The sequence below is a fragment of the Sciurus carolinensis genome, chromosome 5 (genome assembly GCF_902686445.1).
Source record: "Sciurus carolinensis chromosome 5, mSciCar1.2, whole genome shotgun sequence".
NCBI classification, from domain to species: Eukaryota; Metazoa; Chordata; class Mammalia; order Rodentia; family Sciuridae; genus Sciurus; species Sciurus carolinensis.
Window position 1 is genome coordinate 83,327,843 of NC_062217.1, and position 22,385 is coordinate 83,350,227.

The window sequence follows — 22,385 nt, forward strand, 5'->3', positions numbered from 1 at the left end:
GTTAAGCTGCCACCAGTGTTAACTGTGTTGCAATAAAAAGGCCTTAATCTAAGTAAGCAAGAACTAAATGAGTAACTATATTCAATTTAAATATTTTTTAAAGGTTGGTTATGTTATTTAATATACCATTTATATTTCTCACAACTCAAAAGTTTTTTATTAGACATTATATTAAAGGTCTGTTAGAAAAGATTTCTAGACCCTTTCTAGTTTAGTGAGATTCCTTCAGATACTTATATAGTTATCACTGGGCAGGAGGCTAATTCTTCAGCACTTTGAGGTCATGTAAAGTGATATTCATGTTGGCAAGAAATTGTTCTGACTGGAACAATGCATAGCACTTTTGGACCTATTTCTAACCCTTTATGAAAAATAATCACAAAGAAAACATTTTATAATTTATATTATATATGTTCCACGATAAAGAATTCTGAGACTTAATGCATATTGAACAGAATTTGATTTTATAGACTCCCTTATTTTAAAAAATATTTTGTTATCTTTGAAAGATTGTACATATTTCTCTGCTAACCATCCTTTAAAGTACGTTGAGGCTATGCTTAACTGTAATTGGATATTTATCAAATATAGTTATTAATCTTCTAATGGATAAGGACCAGACAAAAATCATTATGTTTTTGCATGGATAAAAACTTTAATATACTGTGGAAATCATGATTCTGTATTTGTTATTTAAAACAAAATGGTCCTAAGGATAGGCATTCTGCCTTCTATAATTGTTGATTCTTGTCTTGGCACATGATATAGTGAATTATACAGTTATCTACTAAATAAATGCTGCTAAATGACATTCTTTATTCCAGCTAACATTTATTGACATGGAGGGATAGATAAAGAACAAATCAGGTTCACCAGAAATGAGAAATTCAATCATACCTAAGAATTCAAAGAATGAGAAAAGGTTAAAGTTATACAATGTGTAGTTTCCCTTATATCTGACAGATTATATATAGCTGTAAAGAGAACAAGTAGATCTTAGAAAACCCCATATAATGATAAAGGTGGAAGATGTAATACAGTCTTAAAGGACATGATTAATGAATGAGGAGGTCTCAATAGGTCATATTGGAGATTCAGTGTAAAGAACTAGAGGAAATATAGGAAAGATGATCATTAAAGAGGTAATTAATCATCACTCATTTTCTGTAATTGAAGACAATTTAGATTGAAAACAGACACTGACTCCTGAGCAGGATAAATTAATTCAAATTTGTTAAATAAAATCATCAGAAACTTAAAAAATCCAAAAGAAAAATAAAAGGCGCAATAAACCATTGAAAGTAAAATGGTAGAAACAAGTACCAGAAAAACATTAAATACCAAAAGTGGGATACCAAAGTCAACATCAGACAGCACAGCTTTCAAGGTAAAATAGACTTTAAAGTAAAAAACAAAAACAAAACAGAAAAAAAAAATTCCACTTGGGATTAAAGCAAGTGAAGCCCATCTGAACATGACAAGTATGGCCCCCGAATTTCAACTTAGTAAAGATGGAGGTGTGAGGCAAAGTTAAGTTCATCAGTCTGGTGAACACATGTAGGCCACGGCCCAGAAGTCCAGGATCTCACAGAGGGTTTCAATCTATCCTTTTCCAGCAAGCACTAATGTTTGCATCCCTCTGGGAATGATGTGAACCCTGGAGCTTGCACAGCAATTCTAACAGGAAGAGAAGGAGGTGAAAGGGGCACTATTCTGAGTCTCCCGGTTCGTTGGAGCCTATTTCATTAGTCTGTTCTAAGAAGAAGAGTTTAGATTATTGGTGTTAGGAGTCCATCCTAACACCTTCTTTGCAATCATTGGTTGTTTCCCATCTGACATGATCATTATAACATGCCATTTTGAAATCTTTCCCAAAGAAGATGGTAACTTCAGTCACTCCTTTCTCATGGGGCAGAAGCCATGTGTCATTTACGTAATGTCTGGATTCCCATAATTACAGGACACTGTGATGAGGTATTACTATACTACTTAGATACAAAATAAATTCTCCAGGAGGCTATACAAATTCTAGACTTGTATGCACCTAACAACATCTCCTCATATATCTACATCTATCCATGTTCATAGTGGAAAATTGTCATAGTAGAGAATTTCAATAACTTTATGAACAGATCAAGTCCACCAAAATGAGTGAGGGTGCAGAAAACACAGTCAACTGACATTGAGGAATTCTCATATTTTCAAGGACACACTGAAAAATTTACAAAAACTGAGAACATTCAAGGTCATAGGAAGTATGAAGAAAAGTCAAAACATGTATCTCACATAATCCTTTTCACTAGTCATAATATAGTTAAATAAGAAACTCATAGCAGAATGATGAAGAAAATAAAATAGGGCTGGTGTTGATGTTGGATGATAATGCTCACTCTGGTTTATGCTGTTTTCCCGCCATATTTTGTAACTTAATTTATCAAGGATAACCACCCTGCATGAGGTGGAGAAGGTCCACAGGGTACGACTTCTCCAGTTTCCCTCATGGCTTCTTGGGAAATTCACCTGAGTGTTAGGGACGGAATTCTGCCTGCTTCAGATAAGGTCCTGCAGGCACAGGGTTTTATGACTGTGGGCTTCAGTATAGTGCTCATAGCACCTGTAATGTCAATCTGAAAACTCCCAGAAAATTATTTTTCATGGTTTCAAAAACCGTCTTTCATAAGCCATACCATCTAGCTCTAATGTCAAGAAGAATATTTTCTTACTACATAACTACTAGCATCATGTTACATCATTCATCAAAATAGCCAGGCAACCTACACGAGGAGTTAATTACAACTCTGTGACTATATAAGCACACTGAGTATGGGTTATGTGCACATCATAGGTGATCAATGAGCATTTCCAGAATGAATGGAAGTTTTGGGAATGGGTTTTATGCTACAAAGAAATCTGGAAATTAGTAATGCTAGTTTTCCCCTTATCATTTACCTTCTTCACTTAAAATAGCATTTCCCAAATGTTTTTCTATATTTTCCCAGACTTATAGAATATATATACCTGTGCATTTCTTTTATAGTAATAAATTTACCATGCTTATGCCAACTTTATAACTCATTTAGGATGACCAAGTAATTTCAAGAACGTTTCTGCTCTATGTTTCAAATTACCCAGCATGATATACCTAAATATAGAAAAGCAAGTAGATCATAATTAAGAATTTTATCCAAAATTATGATCACATAAATCTCACAATAGCATATAAGCTTATCATGAATGTACGCACATATGTGTGCAATGCACCTCCCATTTTAAAGAGGAAACTGTTCTCTCTTCTTTACAGTAGGACTGATTATTAAAATAAGATGAAAAATTAAACTCTTAAAAATTGTGCCAAACCAACAGAATAAATGATTTTTAAGTTTTTTTTAAACAAACATGAATGAAGAAGAAAGTTTTATTTAAAGAGAAAGTGACTAAAAGGAAAGAAAAAGACTCAATCCCATTGACATAAAAGTATTTGTTTATAAAAGTATGGTTTTATTTTTTTACTTCTGGTACAGGTTCCTTTTAAAATAGTAGTATATTTATAAAAGTAGGCAATTCAAATATTCTACTTTTTTCCATGTTTTGTCCTGGTTTTTAGGTAAATTTAGAAATCTGAAGCTTTCACATTGTTGTTATATAGTACTTGACTAAGGAATGAAGTTAGCATCCAATGATTCAGTTGGCAGAAATGATACAGAAGAGCAAGGTATCGAGAATAGTACTTAGGTTAACTAGAAGTGCACATATTGAAATAACAACAAAGACAGTGGTGTTTGTATCCCTAGCCTCTTAGCCAGAACCAGGTGCTACTTGGTACTGAATTTGCTCCAATTCTTGGCATGATTTCTACCTACCATCCATCTCTGATTTAGTGCATATATATCAAAATGGAGGCAGAAAAGTTAGCAGCTGGTTGCAGTGAGAGTAGAGTTAATGCTAACCAAGTTCTCTACTGATGAGCTGCTGGAAGCCCAGAAGCAACTCTTTGTCTGCTTCTGTATCATATGACAGTGATGCCTACTGTTTTCTTCTGTATTGATAGTGGCATCTACTGTTTTCTTCTGTATCACATGATAATGAGTGCTTACTGTTTTCTGTATCATATAATAGTGGGCACCTACAGTTCTGTTTATTATATTTATTATAGTTTTATTCTATATCATAGTACAGTGGGTACCTGTCCTGTTCTATATTATATGGTGGTGCCTACTGTATTCTTCTGTATCATATTATAGTTGGTGCCTCCTATTTTCTTCTGTATAACAACTGAATCAGCCTCTACTGTTTTCTTCTGTATCATAAGATGGTAGGCACTGACTTTTATTGTCTTCCCCAGGAAGGTCCCTCTTCAGCTCCATGTTGTTATGGTTCACCTATCAGCAAGGTGAACACCTCCAGTATCACAGCTGTGTATGTGACACAGGTGGAGCAGGTAGGGTGTATCATTAGTGTAGACATGGATAATGGCATTGGGATATCATGGGATTCAAACAGTCACTCAGAATCAATTGTTCCAAATTTGATTCAGATGCTCTGAAAGGTGCTTGCCTCTGGCATCAGAAGCTAGTGGTTCATCTAACACCTACCAGCCAACCCTACTGTTCCCACCACTTGGAGAGAGCTTGCCAGAGAAGAAACCAGTAAGAAGGGAAGAAAGGGAAAAGAGTACACGAGTAAAACTTTAGATAGAAGGACAATTTCCCTGAAAGTTATGTCATCATATTTAGCTTTGGTTAATACTGAAGAGATCATAAGACCTCTTTTTTCCTAGGTCAAGTATTCACTTTTCTATGCTCATTTTCCTCATTTTGTTTATTTATCTTATTTTTATTTTATTTTAAATGGTTGGCTATTTCTTCCTTGCAAACACTTCCTCTACCTTCTCAGTTTTTTCATAATCTTCTCTTTCCAGTCTCTAATCGGGTTTTGCCTGAACCTTACTGGGACCATATGACCCTATTCATAATCCTATCTTTAAATACTATTTATAGGCTGATGATCCCCAAATTCATTACCTATAAAATATCTCTAGACTCACATCTGATAATTGCCCGTTTGACATCTCCACTTGGCACATCAAGTAAAAAAGTAATTTAACTTTCAATAACTTTACTCTCAGCTCCCAAATCTCCTCTTGGCCTTCTCTCATCTCAGCTATTTCCAAATGATTTTCTCAGAAACATGAGTGCCATCCTTGATTCCTCTTTGCCACCCCTGTGTCTATTTCATCAGCAATTCATGTCCACATCTCTGATCCATTCTATCTGTACTGCCACTGGACCTTCTTAATCCAGTTCTCTACATGGCAGCTCAACAGCTGACCTGAGGTGCCCTGCTCAAGGTCACTTAGGAGTTTTCCTTTGCACTTAAACCCCATAAGGTACATGTAGGCTCTCCAGCTCCACCTTATCCCATTCTGCTCCTGTCCACATGGCTTCCTTTCACACTGAATCAGCTTTTCCTATGTTACACAGGCTTTCCCCTCTGTCTGGAGAGCTGATCTGTCCTACATGCCTGCCACTTCTGACTTCCTGATCCCAGCCTTTCATGCTCACTGTTCTGTATAAATTTTGGGATGGAAAATATGTAATGTGTCCCGTTTCTTTCCTCTATAACTCTTTACAGGAATTTTAATGATATCTTTGTTTACTTTTTGTTGACTATTCCTCATTAGGCTCTTCACCAGGAAAGGAAGGGTGTCTCTTTTATTTATTGTATAGATGGACCCCTAGAATAATGTCTGGTGCACAGTTGGCTTCAAATTGTAAGTATTTACTGAAGACAGATAGAACAAAGCATATTCTTATCTGTGATGCATTTATGGAATAAATTTCCAATGTTAGGCTATAACATTATATTTAAATACCTGAATCATTCCATCTCATATTTTATTTATCTCTCATCCTGTTCCTTTACAGAGACCCTACAAACTTCAATAGCAACTACATTAACATCTGGGAAAAGAACTGGAACTCACTGAACCAAAGGGGGAAATGATAGATTTACATATTATTATTTTCCAGATCCTTTTGTTGCTCTAATGGTGTGATAGATGCCTGGATGCCTATGTGTCGATTCATAGACTGAAACTTCCCTCATTTCACATCTCAGTGGTCAAGTACACTGTCCTATTAACGTTCATGAATGTTAATCCCATAAGCATTCTTTGTCTTTGAACTGTGCATTTAAAGCTCAAGATCAAAGAAAGTTCTACCTTCATAAGATGAAATGGGTTGGATCTAAGAGGAAGATTAGCATCTGAAAAGCACTGTTTCTACTTCTACTTCTCAAATCTCAGGCATTTCTCTTTTGGTTTCATATATAAGCCAGGTTAAATTTTAAAGACCTATTAATGATAAAAGCATGATGATCAATTCTATCAGCTGATCAACCCAAATGGCTTGTCCAGCTCTTCCTCACAGTTGGTGGCTTCTGACCACCCCAATTCTAGGATGCATCCTGATACTGGGTTGAATACCTTGGAAGTGCTCTGCTGAAGAGTTCTGTGTTTTTGACCCCCTGGTCCTGAACCCAAGAAGTGGTGCAAGGAGCTATGTTTCCTTCTTATCCCTGAACTCAATAGCTTGACATTCGGAGTTCTCCTTGCTCTTTCTCCTTTTCCTTTCCTTCTTCAGACTAGCATTTCTTTCCCAAGCTACTCAAGTTGAGGTCTTAGTAGAGCTCTGGGAAAGATGGTGAAGATTTACTAAGGGACTCACAGTCTTTTAACATTAAGACTCTCACAACAAAAGGGGCAGATGAAAGGCATAGTATTATTTGATCCTGGCTAATCTGTTTGTTTTTAAAGCATATACTTCTTTGCTTTAGGTGTCAGATGAACAGGATGGCTTATTTCTTGATTTCATATGCAGCCTTTAAAAAAACATGTACTTTCTAAGGTGTTGTGGATTTTGAGTTTTGAGTACAAAAAGTATCTTCAAATTGCTCAGAAATGACCTCTAAAGATGTGGAATATTTGTTTGTATAGGTGTTCTGAAAGGTACATTAACAAAATAACTTTACCAATAGAGTTGCCAATTATTCAGTTGTTCAAGAATTTTTTAATACATGAGCATTTCATAGGCCTGTGGCTTAATATCATAAAGGGTTTTTTTTTCCAATATTTTGAGTGATATAATGGTTTTCTTCTAAATTACATGATTCTGCAAAGGAGACTTGCAGCCGTGACTATCAAAATTCTTAAATTCGATTTTTCTGTACCTGATGACTATCTTTCTTGAAGCAGATGAATTGTAAAACTTCCTGGTGAATTACAGGATTTAACATCTCAAGAACTATAAGTTTCAAAAAGGCTATTATGCATTTAGTTATTATAAATCCTTCAAAGTCACTTTATTATCATTGGTCATTGACATTCAAAACCAATCTAGTTAACTTTGTAAAGGTCACAAGTGTTAACATCCCTTAATGTATTTAGGCATCTTTCACATCTGGAAGCCTGTACTTCCTTAACTCCAAATGCAAAATACAATGCTCCTAAAATAATGTTTAACATAGGGAAAGCATTATGCTTGCTATTATTGTATAGTAAGTGTGAAATTCATAGTTTCTGATGCTAGGTCATCTTAATGTTTCAAAGACTATATATTTAAAGAATGTGGTGATGCTACTTCTTGACAAAGTTCTGGAAAATATTACTACAGACATTACATCAAATCAGAAGAGCTATATAATGTCATTAATAAAATTAATCCAGGCCATCTGGGCAAGGATATTTTGGATAAGATGCCAAAGTATTAGTAACAACAGCAAAAGTAGACAAATGGGATTGTATCAAATTAAAAAGGAAAAACTTCTGCACAGCAAAGGAAACATGCAACAGAGAGAAGAGACAATCAACAGAATGGGAGAAACTATTTGGAAGCTATACATCTGACAAGAGTTAATATCCAAAGAATATAAGAAATACAAATAATCAAATAGTAATAAATTAATTAATAATCTGATTTAAAAATGGTCAAAAGACCTGAATAGGCATTTTTCAAGGAAAAACATACAAATAGCCAACAGGTATATAAAAATATACTCAACATTACTAATCATTGGAGAAATGCAAATCAAAATCACAATGTTATAGCACCTCACACCTGACTAGAATGGCTATAATAAAATAGACAAGTTTTAGCGAGTGTGAGTAGAAATTTAAATCCTTTCATACTGTTGGTGATTTACTAATGTAAATTAGTATGGACATTATGGGAAAAAATAAGGTAGCATCCTCAAAAATGATCAAGTAATTTTGCTGCTGGGTATATATCCAAAGGAAATGGAATCAGTAGGTAGGGTAGGTAAGCTTTGGATGTGAATATATCCTGAAAGGCTCAGGTGTTAGGGAATGTAGGAATGTTCAGAGGTTAAATGATTAGATTATGAGAACTATAACCTCATCTGTGAATTAGGCCATTTGATGGATTGATAATTTGAAAGAACTGAAGTACTGGGTTGTAACTGCAGGCGAGTGAGGTGGGGCAGGAGGAAGTAGGTTCCTGGGGGCATGGCCTGGACTACATCTGCCCAGGGCTCCTTCCCCACTTCCCTCTCTCCCCAGTTCCCACCTGCCATGAGCTGAGCAGCTTCCTTCACTGAGTCCTTCTGCCTTAATGTTCTGTCTCACCTCACGCCCAGAGCAATGGAGTTAGGTGACCGTGGACTGAGACCTCTGAAACCTTGAGCCCAAAATAAGCTTTTCTTCCTGTAAGTTGTTCTTGTCAGGTATTTTAGTCACAATAATGCAAAGGTGACCAACACAGCATTCCCATGTTTGTAGCTGCATTATTCATAACAGCCAAGATATGAGATCAACCTAAAATATCCCTCAGTTGACAAAGGATAAAGAAAATATTGTATCTATACAGGATGGAATACTCCTTGGTCATAAAAAAATGGATGAAATCCTGTCATTTATGATGCATGGATGGAACTGGAGATCATTATGTTATTTGAGATAAGCCAGCACAGAAAGACAAGTACCATAGGATCTCACTCATATGTGGAATGTAAAGAAGTTGATTTATGGAAGTTGAGAGTAGAATCATGCTTATCAGAGGTTGAACAGAGTGAAGAGGAGATGGGAAGAGGTTTGTTAGCAGACAATATTATAGTTAGGAGAAATAGGATCTTCCTATCTCACAGTAGGGTGAATACAGTTAATAATAATTCTGGGTTTCAAAATACCTAGAAGAAAAGATTTTGAATGCCACAAAGAAATAATAAATGTTTAAGGTGATAGGCTAATTAACCTAATTTGATCACAATATAATGCACACAGGTATTGAAACTTCACACTGCATCCATAACTATGTACAATCATTTTGTCTCCAAGGTAAAGATGTTTAAACACCAAATTGCTAAAATTATTATGTAAATGACTTACATGTAGATCTACTTTCCATGTATAGTAATAATAAAATATTTTAAACAGAGCAATTATATAAAATTCTTTTTATAAATCACAGTAACCACCAAAATAATAAAGACCTCTAATTTGTCTATGTGGAGAATAAGGAGACTGATATTTAGTTGTCCTTTGACATGTCCCTTTGAGTATAATTATGATTTAAAACAGATTCTGTGCAGGGTTAGGCTGGGAGGTTGGAGTTGGGGGCACTCAGTTATGTTAGTAGCTATAACCTGTTTACCTACTTCTGAATCCAGGAAAATTACTTGCTTTGTTTTGTTTTATTTTCTAATATTTGGGAGTGAACCTACAGCTGAAATTATTCTGACAGCATTTTCCTCCCCAGTCTCCTGTTTCCTGGATAATTCAACATCCAAAACCAAACCAAACCAGACCAAACCAAATCAAACCAAAACAAAAAACCCCAAATATTGCATCGATGTTCCCCTATCATGTGTTTACCTCTGTGAAAGCAAGATGAACTTTTTTCCTGTTTGACCAATCTCAGAGTCTAGAACTCCTACCAATACTGGTTGATTACATATGTGAATATAATGCAACAAGGAAACTGCCATCAAATACTATTTTTTAATTATCCTATGAGATTGCACTTTGGTCATACTTATACAAATAAAACAAGTCAGGAAAGAAAATTATTTCCTAAAAAATTTCAGAAAAAAATATAAAGACAGAAATCCTTAAAAATATTGCTGTAGCAGATGCTATAAAGTGTTACCCAGTTCTTCCCTCTTCATCTCAACTTTGCTTCCATTATCAGCTTAATGCATTCACCCAGCTGTTAGGGCTGTTCCCTGCTCAGAGGTCGTACCTGAGACTCTTTTCTGGACCTGAACAGATCTGACTCACTCAAAGTGAGCTCTCTGGGCAGCCAATACTGGCCAATACTGAGAACAAGGGCTTGGCCCCTGCCTTAATCCAGGACATCCCTGAAGGGCCAGTCCACCTTAGAAAGCACCTCCAAAAGCTCTGCAGGGTCAGCTGGGGCCTCTGTTGTCACCAAACCACAATTCAGCTTCTTTTTCTGTCCAACCTGGATTCCTCCCTTAAAGTTACTCTTCCTAAGAGCATTTCTCAGTTAACTTCCCACATGCAAATGCTAGTCTTCTGTGTTTCTCAGGGAAACTGATGTAACAGGGCTAGTGGCCAGAAAAGTCTGGGAATTAAGTTGGAAGTATTATCTTGGAACAGGATCACCCATCAATGACTGATAATAAGGATCATTTCCTGGCAGTAGGTAGAATAGGGAAAGTCCATGACATAAAATATGGCACCACTGCTCAAACTGTCACTGTGGTGAACTGGGAAGAGACCAGTTTCCTCATGAGAGCAGTGGAGTGCAGCGAAGGTAGAGTTGTCAGTTTAGGACTGTCTGCTCCGTCAGGATGAGGGCTCTCACAGGGTAGGAGTGGGGCCCTGAGATTTGGGTTGAAACATCTTGGATAAAGCACTCAAGAAACTGGAAACTCCTGATTCCCTAGAGGAGAATGATCCACTCTACTCTCTTTTTCCCACGTTAAGAAGATGTGACAACATGTTCACCACTTCCCCTTCTGGTCACTCAGGGAATAATTAAGGCTAAATAACAACACAACCCAACTGGGGAAGTTCAGTTCTAGAGCAGGGAGACCTATATCCAGTCCAGCACATTGAGGAACTTTCTCTGAGGATACAGGATTTATCATTTGGAAGGATCTTAGAAGATGGATCTAGGTCAGCTGTCAAAGGATTGGCGACAGTCATGGCTGATGCTTAGTGAAAGAGAAAAATCAGAAAGGCAAGACTGTCACTGAGGGTAAAAAGAGGGATCAACATCCCACAAGGGGGTAATTCAATCTATCAAGCAAAAGAAATCAGCTAGGTGTGGTGGTGCATGCCTATAACCCTAGCGCCTTGGGAGGTTGAGGCAGGAGGATCACAAGTTCAAAGCCAGACTCAGCAACTTAGAGAGGCTCTGTCTCAAATAAATAAATAAATAAAAATAAAAAATAAAAAGGGATGGGGATGTGGCTCAGTGGAAAAATACTCCTGGATTAATACCCAGTGCCATAAAAAAAAAAAAAAAAAAAAAGAAAAGAAAATCAATGAAGTTTCCCAGGTTTCCAGGTAGGCCTAAGGCTATTGCCCCCATAAAAATCACAACTCTTTGTTTGATTTCCAGATTAATTCAGTCTCCAGACCTAGCAACCCTTGACTGAGGAGAGGCCAGGTCACCAGAGGGGAGTGCCTTGCCACATAAGAGAAAGTAAACATGGCAATGACTGCCATCATCCCCGGGTCTTCCCCAAGGGAGACAAAACCCATTTAATTGGGTTATAGTACACTGTAGAAAAGGCAATACTCAACATTTTGAGTACGCTGGACATAGAATCTAGCTTGACCATTAATATTAGGGACTTGAAGTGCCATCATGGTGAGGACACATGGGAATCAGGTGACAAATACAATTTTGGCCCTAGTTTGGCTCATATTTCGTCCTTGGAACTACAGAATGGTCATTTCCCTGACAAACAAATATAAAATTGGGATGTACATATTTGGTAGTTGGTAAAACTACCAATGTAGGGAGTTTCCTTGGGAGAGGATCTTTGATAGTGGAGAAAACCAAGAGAAAACTCCAAGACTGCACTTCACTCCCTGTGTATCCCAGGAAGAACAGCAGAGAAAAGTGCCCATATCACAGGACATGAGCTTATCAGTTAAAACCAAATTCCTACTTCATTCACCAGTCTGGATCCTAGAAAAACCAGATATTTCCCAGAAGACAACAGAGGTCTGCCTCAAGTCTAACCTGGTAGTTGTTTCTGGAGCTGGTGTGCAGGGGTGTCATTCTCACTGATGCAGATTAATTTAGCCCCAGTGCAAAGCCACTGGGTTGGCAGATGCATTCCCCCCACTTATCTCACAGTTGAGGACAAGAAGTAGTTCACATCCACGTGGGCTTGACTATAGTATTTACTTGCTCCATGATGATGCTTAACTCTGTTGCCCTCTGTCTTCATGTACTCAGAAGGCTTTGGGCCATCTTGGACATTTCTGGAACATAATTGTTTGCTAGATTCATGGTACTATGTTAATTAGGTTAGGGGAGTGCTTTTGACACATATGTTGGAGTATTCAGTAAAACACTCATTGGGAAAGTATGAGATAAATCCTACCAATATTTTGGGACTTGACAAGTTAGTGAATGTCATAGAAGTCCATTGCTTCAGAACATTCAAGAAAATCCCCTGAAAAGTAAAGAGTAAATGATTGTAGCTTTCACCTACCATCACTGTAAAGGAAAAAAAAAAAAAAAAAAAAGCCTTTTAATCCATATCAGGTTCTGAAGCTAGCCTATTCTACTGTTATAACGAAAGCTGATAGCATTGAGAGGAGCCCAGAACAGGACTTGGCAGCAGGTACAGGTTGCATTCCTGATAATTAGGCCATATATCCTGGCACCCCTATGGGATAATAGAAAAGGATACAATGTGATATTTATGACAAGCAGCAGTGGAAAAATCACAACATAGACCTCTTCCTGGGATTTTGGAATAAGGCCATAGCATCTGCAGTAAAGAATTATATGTCATTTGAAAAGCATTTTCCTAAGTTCTACTTGGGCTTAGTGAAGATAAAGTACTGACCATGGGACATTACAACCAGGAATTCCCATCACAACCCAATGTCTGTGAGGCCTACCATGATATAATGTCAGGAGGCCCAGCAGCAACCCATTGTAAGCTAGAAGTGGTGTACCAGGGACTGGAGCAGACAGAGGATACAGCAGGCTACATGTGCAGGTGATTTGGAATCCATGTCACTCACCACTAATGCACCAACACCCTTCCCAGCTTATCCTGCTTTATGGCTACCTGGGGATGTCCCTCATCACCAGCCTATGGGGAAGAAAAAGGCCAAGTTTGGTTTAAGGTGGGTTGGTTCAATGTGTTGGTTCAAACCATCAAAGGCCTGCTGCTTCCCTACAGCCCCAACTGGGGTGACCCTGAAAGATGACCATGAAATGAAACTTCCTCAAGGAAAAGACTGCAAGTAGTGCTTTGGATCAGCCACTTCTTGTAGAAATAGAAATCACATGAGATTAGAATACACATGGTCCATGGGTGGTAGTGAATGATTAGGCTGGTTCATTGAGGCCTGAAAGAGGGGAATTTGGAAGGGGAAGGACAGAGAATCCTGAGGAAGAAGTTTGTGGATGAAGCTATTGGTCACAAAGGGAAGGTCTTTGTGTCCCCCTTTTGTACCTTTGTCAATATCCTCTGGAGTGTTCACTGCAGAGGAGGCACCAAAAAATCAGAATGACTCAGTCAGTTGATACCACCCAGGCCCTCATCACTCACTCCAGTCCCCCCACCATAGACTCTCAAAGAGTATCCCTAAAGGGTTATAGGGATGAAGGTCATGCATGGGCCCAACAGCAAGGGCTTCCCTCAGCAAGACAGATCTAAAAACTACCCATGATAGGTGCTGAAACTGGAGACAGTGCCATCCTTCAAAAAGACTAAGCAGCCACTCAGTGACCAGTTGACCACATCATCTTGACTGGAACAGATTCCTAGGCTGCGGGTAGAATTTTCTGCCTATAGGACCTCAGCAAGCATCTCTGTCCAAGGACTTATAGAGCATTTACTCTACTGATGTGGGACTCTACAGACAATGAACCTAGTGACCCATTGTTCTTATCTTTTATTATACTTCCAAGGAACTGCCGGACTGAAAAATCTTTTAAAGTTGCTGTTGAGGTCCCTGTTAGAGACCTCTAAGAGGATAAGGAATGCTTCAGGATATTAAATCAAAGCCTTCATGGTGCTGCCTCATAGTAGAGAAAAAAATCTGTCTTGGAGTCAAGGCTAAAAGTAGAAGTGATTGTGTTTTCTAGCACCACTTTTTATGACCAGTTGGAACATATGTGCTTCCCATCCCCATTTCCATGGGTTCTGTGTGTCTGAAGTCTGTTTTCAAACCAATGCTCCTCCTAGGGGGCACAACATGAGTTCCATTAATCCTCAAGCTGCTATTTCAGTCCTTTGGCTCCATGGCAAGATTCACTAGGAAGAACAGGATGCACTATTCTGACAATAGCTGGCTAGGAAGAATATCTTTGTTACTTAGGTAGACCAACAGGGCATTCCTGGGTGTTTCCCTGGCTATTCTGACCATAAATGAACATGAACTACAAGTTCACTGGGCTGATAAAGATGGTGATAAGCTCATACCTCTCAGAGCTAAATGTCAGAGTCACCTCACCAGGTTGGCTACCTACACCAGCAAAGGTGTCATCTGACAGTGAGGAGAATCTTGAGTGGGTAGTTGCAGGTGGAAGTTGAGAGAGAGAGAAATGGTAAGTATTAGTTGCAGTCCTGAGGAACAATTCACAAGTAGAGACTGTAGTTCATCCCATTAGCCTTCTTCTAGTAGTCTTCTTAGGAAAAGAGACCAATCAGAATCCTGGAGGAGCTATTCCCAAAATAGGTATATGAAATAAGAGAATCTGAGTGATGGGCTCCAACAGTTTACTACCATGGTCACTCTTGAGAACAAGACACTCACTTCTTAGCTGTCAGAAGTAATAGCAAATGACAAGAATGACTTTGGACTGCCTCACCTGGGCTACATTTATCTAATGTCAGATCAAGGCACAGGTGCAAAATTCCAGCCTTTCCTTCAATTCGGGATATAGTCTGGAGGTCTAGCCCAGCTCTGTCACATCTGCATTGCTACTCAGCATCTCCTTTGGTCCAATTTCACTGCCTTCATTTTCCTGCAGGTGTTTTTACTGAAGGTGTGCTTCATTAAACTGGCATCAGACATCCAGCTCAGCCTGTTTCCTGGGGGTCCTGTCTAAGCAATTGCTCTTGGAAAGATAGGGATTTTAAAAAGTGATCAGACACACTGATGGATTTCTCAATAGGACACTGTTCAGCTTTATCTCTCTTAAGCCAGGTTACCAGAAGCAGAGCCTCAGATGTGGATTTTTGTACAGGCGATTTATTAGGGAAATGGCCTCAAGAGAAAATTAATCAGTAACCAGTAATGCAGGCTAGGGCATGAGAGAGACCTAGACACGGACATGGCCTGAAGCCCAGGGCAAATCTCTAGAGAAATGTGGAAAATTACTGGCCATTCAGTAGCCAGTTAATATACCATCCCTGTGAAGGAGACCAGTATTATGGTAGTGCCATTTATCCTGTAAGTGTGTGACCTTTAAGCTTGACTATAACGAAAGAGTTTAGAATAGCCTTAAATTAAAATTACACATGAAAGCTGTACTTAATCAAACAGATACTAAATTAGCCTATTAACTAATTTATCACCTCTTTTGTTTTTTATACCAAATGTGAAATTTTCAGGCAAACCAACCCAATTCTCCCCTTAGAAAACAAAACAAAATAAACCCGTACTTTGGGTAGGCCCTAAATACAAAATTAAGAACAAATTTTAAGAAAACTAAGTTGTTTGAATATATCAACTAAGCTGAACTTTTTAGTTGCAAGACTCTAAATGAAAGATTTAAAACCAAGATAAATTATTGAGATAAACATAGTTAAGGTTCTTATCAAAAGTGCATATGCAATTTTCCAATTGCCTTGACAGTTCATTAAAAAAGTTTCAGAGGGCTTCAGGGCCATGATTCACTTCTACCCTTATTGTTACCTTTTCTTCAAAATTGGAATGGATGATTTAATGTGACTTTCAAATGGTGCCAAAATATTCACATGCAAAATGCATTCTATGTTTCACCAAGATTAACATTTCAGAATATTTGATAAAAATTTTTCATTAAGACACAAAATGTTTAATGAAAGGAAAATTTTCATAGGAAATCTAAACAGTTATTTGGTTTTCTTTTTGTTGTTGTTGTTGTTGATGTGGCTAAATTTTATCATTAGAGATTGTCAGCTGCAGAAAACTCAAGCAGGGTTTGCTATTTGCATCCTGGAATGTGCACACCACTCCTCAGTGGCTGTCTCTGCATGAGGAGAACATTCTCAGCTGGAGCAGAAATAGCCTCAGCCTGGAATCTCCTGCTTGGTTAGGGATTATTCATGGGGCTGTTTTAGAGGATCGGAGAAGCAGGCTAGCCATTTTAACCATTCACAGCTATTCCCTGAGATTCTTCCCTCACTTCCTGTCAGTGGGGGTCAAGATAATAGGTTATATGTTTTAAATGATGAGAATGATGATATGGATGACTATTTCCTCAGAAGTTAGAAACTTTCCAAGTGCCTTTTATGGACTTAATCCCCCCTTTTACAAATGAGGAAATGGGCATTAGAAATTAAGTAATCCACAGGAGATCGTGTAATCAGAACACAACAATCTGATGCTACAATCTAAACTTTTCACCATTTATTGTTATAAAAGTGTTACACTTTTCAAAGATGTTTCCCAAGTAAAGTGAAAATTTAAAAATTAAGTTAAAATAGTCATAAAGGTGAAGCTAGATATTAAGGTATCCCTCACTTCCTCCTCCACTGCCATAATTTATTTTCCATGGCAAAGAGGGTGGTTCTTCCAAAGAATAAATAGGACCACACAGTTCTTATGTTGTAAATGTTCCAGGGACTCCCTTCTACAGTAGGATCAAGAGCAAATACCTTTGAACGCAAGCGAGCCCTCCCTAAGTCTCCAGCCTCACAGATCCTTGATGGTATGCTATAAACCAGGCATCCTCAAGTTCAGTAGACTTGGATATTTTGAGGGATTCTGAGAGGTCTGGAGACCTTTCTTTGCAAAGTCACAAATTACTAAATACTCCTGTACAATCTTCCCATAAAATTCTCTACAGCATAACACATAAAATTAAACAGGCAGTCCACAGGGCAAATATGGTGGGAGATGGATTCTACAGTACTCATGAAAACATCATAGAATTTTCTGGCCCTGTGGCAGATCCAAGAATAAAGCCAGAGAAATGTTGATAAGGCTGAGAGAAAAGGAGGAAGGATAGAAAGAAACACGTGGGGAGGCTCAGGCAGTTCTGAAGCAAGGCAGTCATCTTCAGGCTCTGCTCTTTTTCACTGCCCCCCTGGGAAGCCACAGCAATGGTGGGCAGGACTGGGAAGCAGCAGGGAAGCCATGATGGGCCATGGAGTGTACAGCAGAGGAAGAACCGCAGCCCTTCCCAAATACACAGTGCTGAACAGATTGGACACGTCTCATAATTCACAATTAGCATTTAATTTCCACATTCCTTCCAATAGCAATTTAGTTAATGACCAGAAAGTGTTCTTTTTATAGGACAATATATGACAAATTTCTTTTCAGTAGATTACATGAAAGCTTAGCCAGCATTATGTGGAAACTCGTACTTGTGTATCTTTAGATATATATCTAACTGTACTGAAATACTCCTTTTCATTTGGGTTTGAAAGAATATCTCAAATTCTAGAACCTATAACACTAACCCCAACTTGAACCATTAGTTTTGAAATTCCTGAAGTATGCCTCTTCGTACCTCGTGTTGCAAAATGTTTTCAAGAAAAAGAGCAAAAAGTAAATGTGGTACATTTTGAAGTTTCTTTTGTACTAGTGAGTTACTCCATCCTGTTGATGAATCATTCAGGCAGTTGAGTTATATTTTCCCTTATTATCTTGCTTTATTACTTTCTTTAAAAATTTGTTTTCCAAGTGCCACATATTAGGAAACAGAAGGGACACACAACTTTAGTAAGCAAAAGTGCTAGCACATCTTTTCTTTCACTCAACTTACTTTACTTTTTCATATATTTTGAGCAGCACTTAAGTCTTTTTCAGATTTTGGGAGAGAAACATTCCTCCCATTTTTAGTCCAAGAACAGTTAGGGAACCAGGTTGATATTTTGCTCTTATTTTGCTTATCCCCACATTATAAAACCACTTGATTTTTGTTCCCATTAACTTTAGTCTACTTCTTAATCTCCCTAACAAAACTATCAATAAACTCTAAAACAAATATAATTTTATCACAAAAATTTAGAGTAGAATTGAAAGAAGGTGATCATAAAGATTATACTTTGCCTAAATTAACTACAGTATACAATTTAATGCCCAATATTATGGTAATGCTATCATATTTTACAAAATGAAATAACGAGAAATATATGATTATGCTAAAATATACAGCCATTTTAGTAATCAGAATAAACTAAACAGCTGAAATGAGTAGCTAACTTAATTTTCTTAATAATTGAACATTTATTAGAAATAATTTATGAGTTTAAATTTCATTTAAATTCACCAAGTATTTTTCTACTTAGGAAGAAAAAAAAATTAAGAAACCATATTAACTCTTTGTTTTTTAAGTTAAAGTTTTAATTATATAAAATCCAACTTAAACCGGTTACTTACCTTAGAAATTTTGAAAAACACCCGTGAATTAGCGACAGCTGGCCTGAGCTCTACTGGAGAGTGTTTCAAACTTTTCCATTACTTACAGGATGCAAGGAAGGAGCTGGGCTTCACCAACTAACCAGGGAGAAAAGGCTCTCACAGTGTTTGACTTCGGCTCGGGTTTCAGCTGCTGGTACTAGCAACAGGCACATCTAATTTTACTCAGTGACATAAACAGCTCAGGCCACACTTGAAATTGTTCGGGAACCACTTCCAGCATGCAGTTCTCAGTGTGCCCAAAACAAAACAAGTCCAAACCATTCTTACAAAACCAACATTCCAACATTTAAACCCTGAATCATGACTGTCTTATTTAATTATAACTTTCTAAAATAAACTTTACCTTAAATGAATAAGAAGAAACTTCTGAGACTAGTTTCTGGCAGAGTCTAATGTTGATAAAATATCATGAACAATCACTTCCAGTTAACATGCAACGTTTAGAACTTGGGACTTTATTAGTATTATATGTATACTAGAGTCATCCCAAAAAGCTGCAAATTATTAAACAACAGTCTTTAAAAATCACTTCCCTTGCTGGGCACAGTGGAGCAGGCCTGGTGATGAAGAGGCTGGTGACCAAGGAGGCTGAGGCAGGAGGATTCCAAGTTTGATGTCAGCCTCAGCAACTTAGTGAGACCCTGTCTCAAATTAAAATAAAACAAAACAAAAAAAGTGCTGGGGATGTAGTTCAGTAATAGAGTTCCCCTGGGTTTACGCTCCAGTAACACACACACACACACACACACACACACACACACACACACATTTCCTTTAGACTTTTTTTAAGTGAAAAAGGTAGATATTTGAGGAGAAAAACGCAAATAATGATTATCATAATAAATAGAAGGTAAACAAAATTTGTGCTAAAATTGTGACACTTATTCTCCAGTACACTAACATTTATATTATACTTAACGAAGTATGTGAATGTAATTATGTGATCTTAAATTGTCTTTAAAAACAATTAAATCCAATTTTTAAAAGGGGCAAATAAAATAAATATCAAACTTTTGAGTAAGCTTAATCTTTTATTTTGCATTTTCTTTATGGAGCCTAGTTTGTAGTATGAACTGAAACAATCTAAATTATATATTTGAAATTTACCTTTTAGCACTAAAACTTGAATATAAGCAGCAATGCAATGATCATTCACATGCTTAATTTTTATTTTATTTTCTTCTCAGGGGACTTTTCCTTTACTTTATTCATACTCTAACTTCTCTTGAAATTTGATGCTTCTATCACACCAACAGCTGCAGGCCTTAAGTTAAAAGTTGGCATAGCTTTAACTAATCATATATTTATAAGGTGTTTAAAAGTCTTTCATGAATTCTCTGCACATTATTATCTCTTCTCCCAGGGCAAATCAGTTAGACACAAATTTATAGCATAAGTGTAAATTCTTAACAAAAATAAATAATTTAACAACAATATGAGATATAAGTTTGTATTAGTATGTGTCTGAAAAGTAAAAATTTAAACTCTATATTCTGATATTTGAACTCAAAATTCTAACTCTATATTCTGATTGAAATGCCACTTATTTAAAAGTTACATATCGAGGGAACTTTTCATCAGTCAGTGAACTGGGTTTGTAACAATGAACTTTTTTTTTTATTGTAAACAAATGGGATACATGTTGTTTCTCTGTTTGTACATGGTGTAAAGGCATACCATTTGTGTAATCATAAATTTACATAGGGTAATGTTGTTTGATTCATTCTGTTATTTTTGCCCTTCCCCGCCACCCCTCCCACCACTCTTTTCCCTCTATACAGTCCTTCCTTCCTCCATTCTTGCCCCGCTCCCTAACCCTAACTCTAACCCTAACACTAACCCCTTCCACCCCCCATTATGTGTCATCATCCACTTATTAGTGATATCATTCGTCTTTTGGTTTTTTGAGATTGGCTTATCTCACTTAGCATGATATTCTCCAATTTCATCCATTTGCCTGCAAATGACATAATTTTATCATTCTTTATGGCTGATTAATATTCCATTGTATATATATACCACAGTTTCTTTATCCATTCATCAATTGAAGGACATCTAGGTTGGTTCCACAATCTGGCTATTGTGAACTGAGCAACTATGAACATTGATGTGGCTGTATCTCTGTAATATGCTGATTTTAAGTCCTTTGGGTATAGGCCAAGGAGTGGGATAGCTGGGTCAAATGGTGGTTCCATTCCAAGTTTTCTAAGGAGTCTCCACACTGCTTTCCAGAGTGGCTGCACTAATTTGCAGCCCCACCAGCAATGTATGAGTTTACCTTTCTCCCCACATCCTCGCCAACACCTGTTGTTGCTTGTATTCTTGATAATCGTCATTCTAATCTGGGTGAGATGGAATCTTAGGGTGGTTTCGATTTGCATTTCCCTTATTACTAGAGATGTTGAACATTTTTCCATATGTTTGTTGATTGCTTGTAGATCTTCTTCTGTGAAGTGTCTATTCATTTCCTTAGCCCATTTGTCGATGGGTTTATTTGCATTCTTGGTGTAGAGGTTTTTGAGTTCTTTATAGATTCTTGAGATTAGTGCTCTATCTGAAGTATGATTGGCAAAGATTTTCTCCCACTCTGTAGGCTCTTTCTTCGCATTGCTGATAGTTTCCTTTGCTGAGAGAAAGCTTTTTAGTTTGAATCTATCCCAGTTATTGATTCTTGCTTTTATTTCTTGTGCTATGGGAGTCCTGTTGAGGAAGTCTGGTCCTAAGCCGACATGTTGAAGCTCTGGACCTACTTTTTCTTCTATAAGATGCAAGGTCTCTGGTCTGATTCCGAGGTCCTTAATCCATTTTGAGTTTAGTTTCGTGCATGGTGAGAGATATGGGTTTAGTTTCATTCTGTTGCATATGGATTTCCAATTCTCCCAGCACCATTTGTTGAAGAGGCTATCTTTTCTCCATTGCATATTTTTGGCCCCTTTGTCTAGTATGAGAAAATTGTATTTATTTGGGTTTGTATCCGTGTCCTCTATTCTGTACCATTGATCCACCTTTCTATTTTGGTACCAATACCATGCCGTTTTTGTTACTATTGCTTTGTAGTAGAGTTGAAGATCTGGTATTGCAATACCCCTGCTTCACTCTTTCTGCAGAGGATTGCTTTAGCTATTCTGGGTTTTTTATTCTTCCTGATGAATTTCATAATTGCTTGCTCTATTTCTGTAAGGTACATCATTGGGATTTTAATTGGAATTGCATTGAATCTGTATAGCACTTTTGGTAGTATGGCCATTTTGACAATATTAATTCTTCCTATCCAAGAACATGGGAGATCTTTCCATCTTCTAAGGTTTTCTTTAATTTCTTTCTTTAGTGTTCTGTAGTTGTCATTGTAGAGGTCTTTCACCTCTTTTGTGAGATTGATTCCCAAGTATTTTATTTTTTTCGATGCTATTGTGAATGGGGTAGTTTTCCTAATTTCTCTTTCTGAAGATTCATCACTTATGTATAAAAATGCCTTAGATTTATTTGCATTGATCTTATATCCCACTACTTTACTGGATTCACTTATGAGATCTAAAAGTTTTCTGGTGGAATTTCCTGGTTCCTCTAT

The 22,385-nt window shown here is 37.3% G+C and overlaps 1 protein-coding gene across 1 annotated transcript in view; it reads right to left on the reverse strand.

Moving 5' to 3' along the window:
* Sgcg (sarcoglycan gamma) overlaps window positions 1-18,931 on the reverse strand; it is an 83,784-nt gene extending 64,853 nt beyond the window's left edge. Inside the window, exon 1 of the mRNA XM_047554531.1 lies at window positions 18,776-18,931. The gene's annotated coding sequence lies outside the window, so the exon portion shown is untranslated. The remainder of the gene's footprint in view (window positions 1-18,775) is intronic.
* Window positions 18,932-22,385: the final 3,454 nt, after the last annotated feature.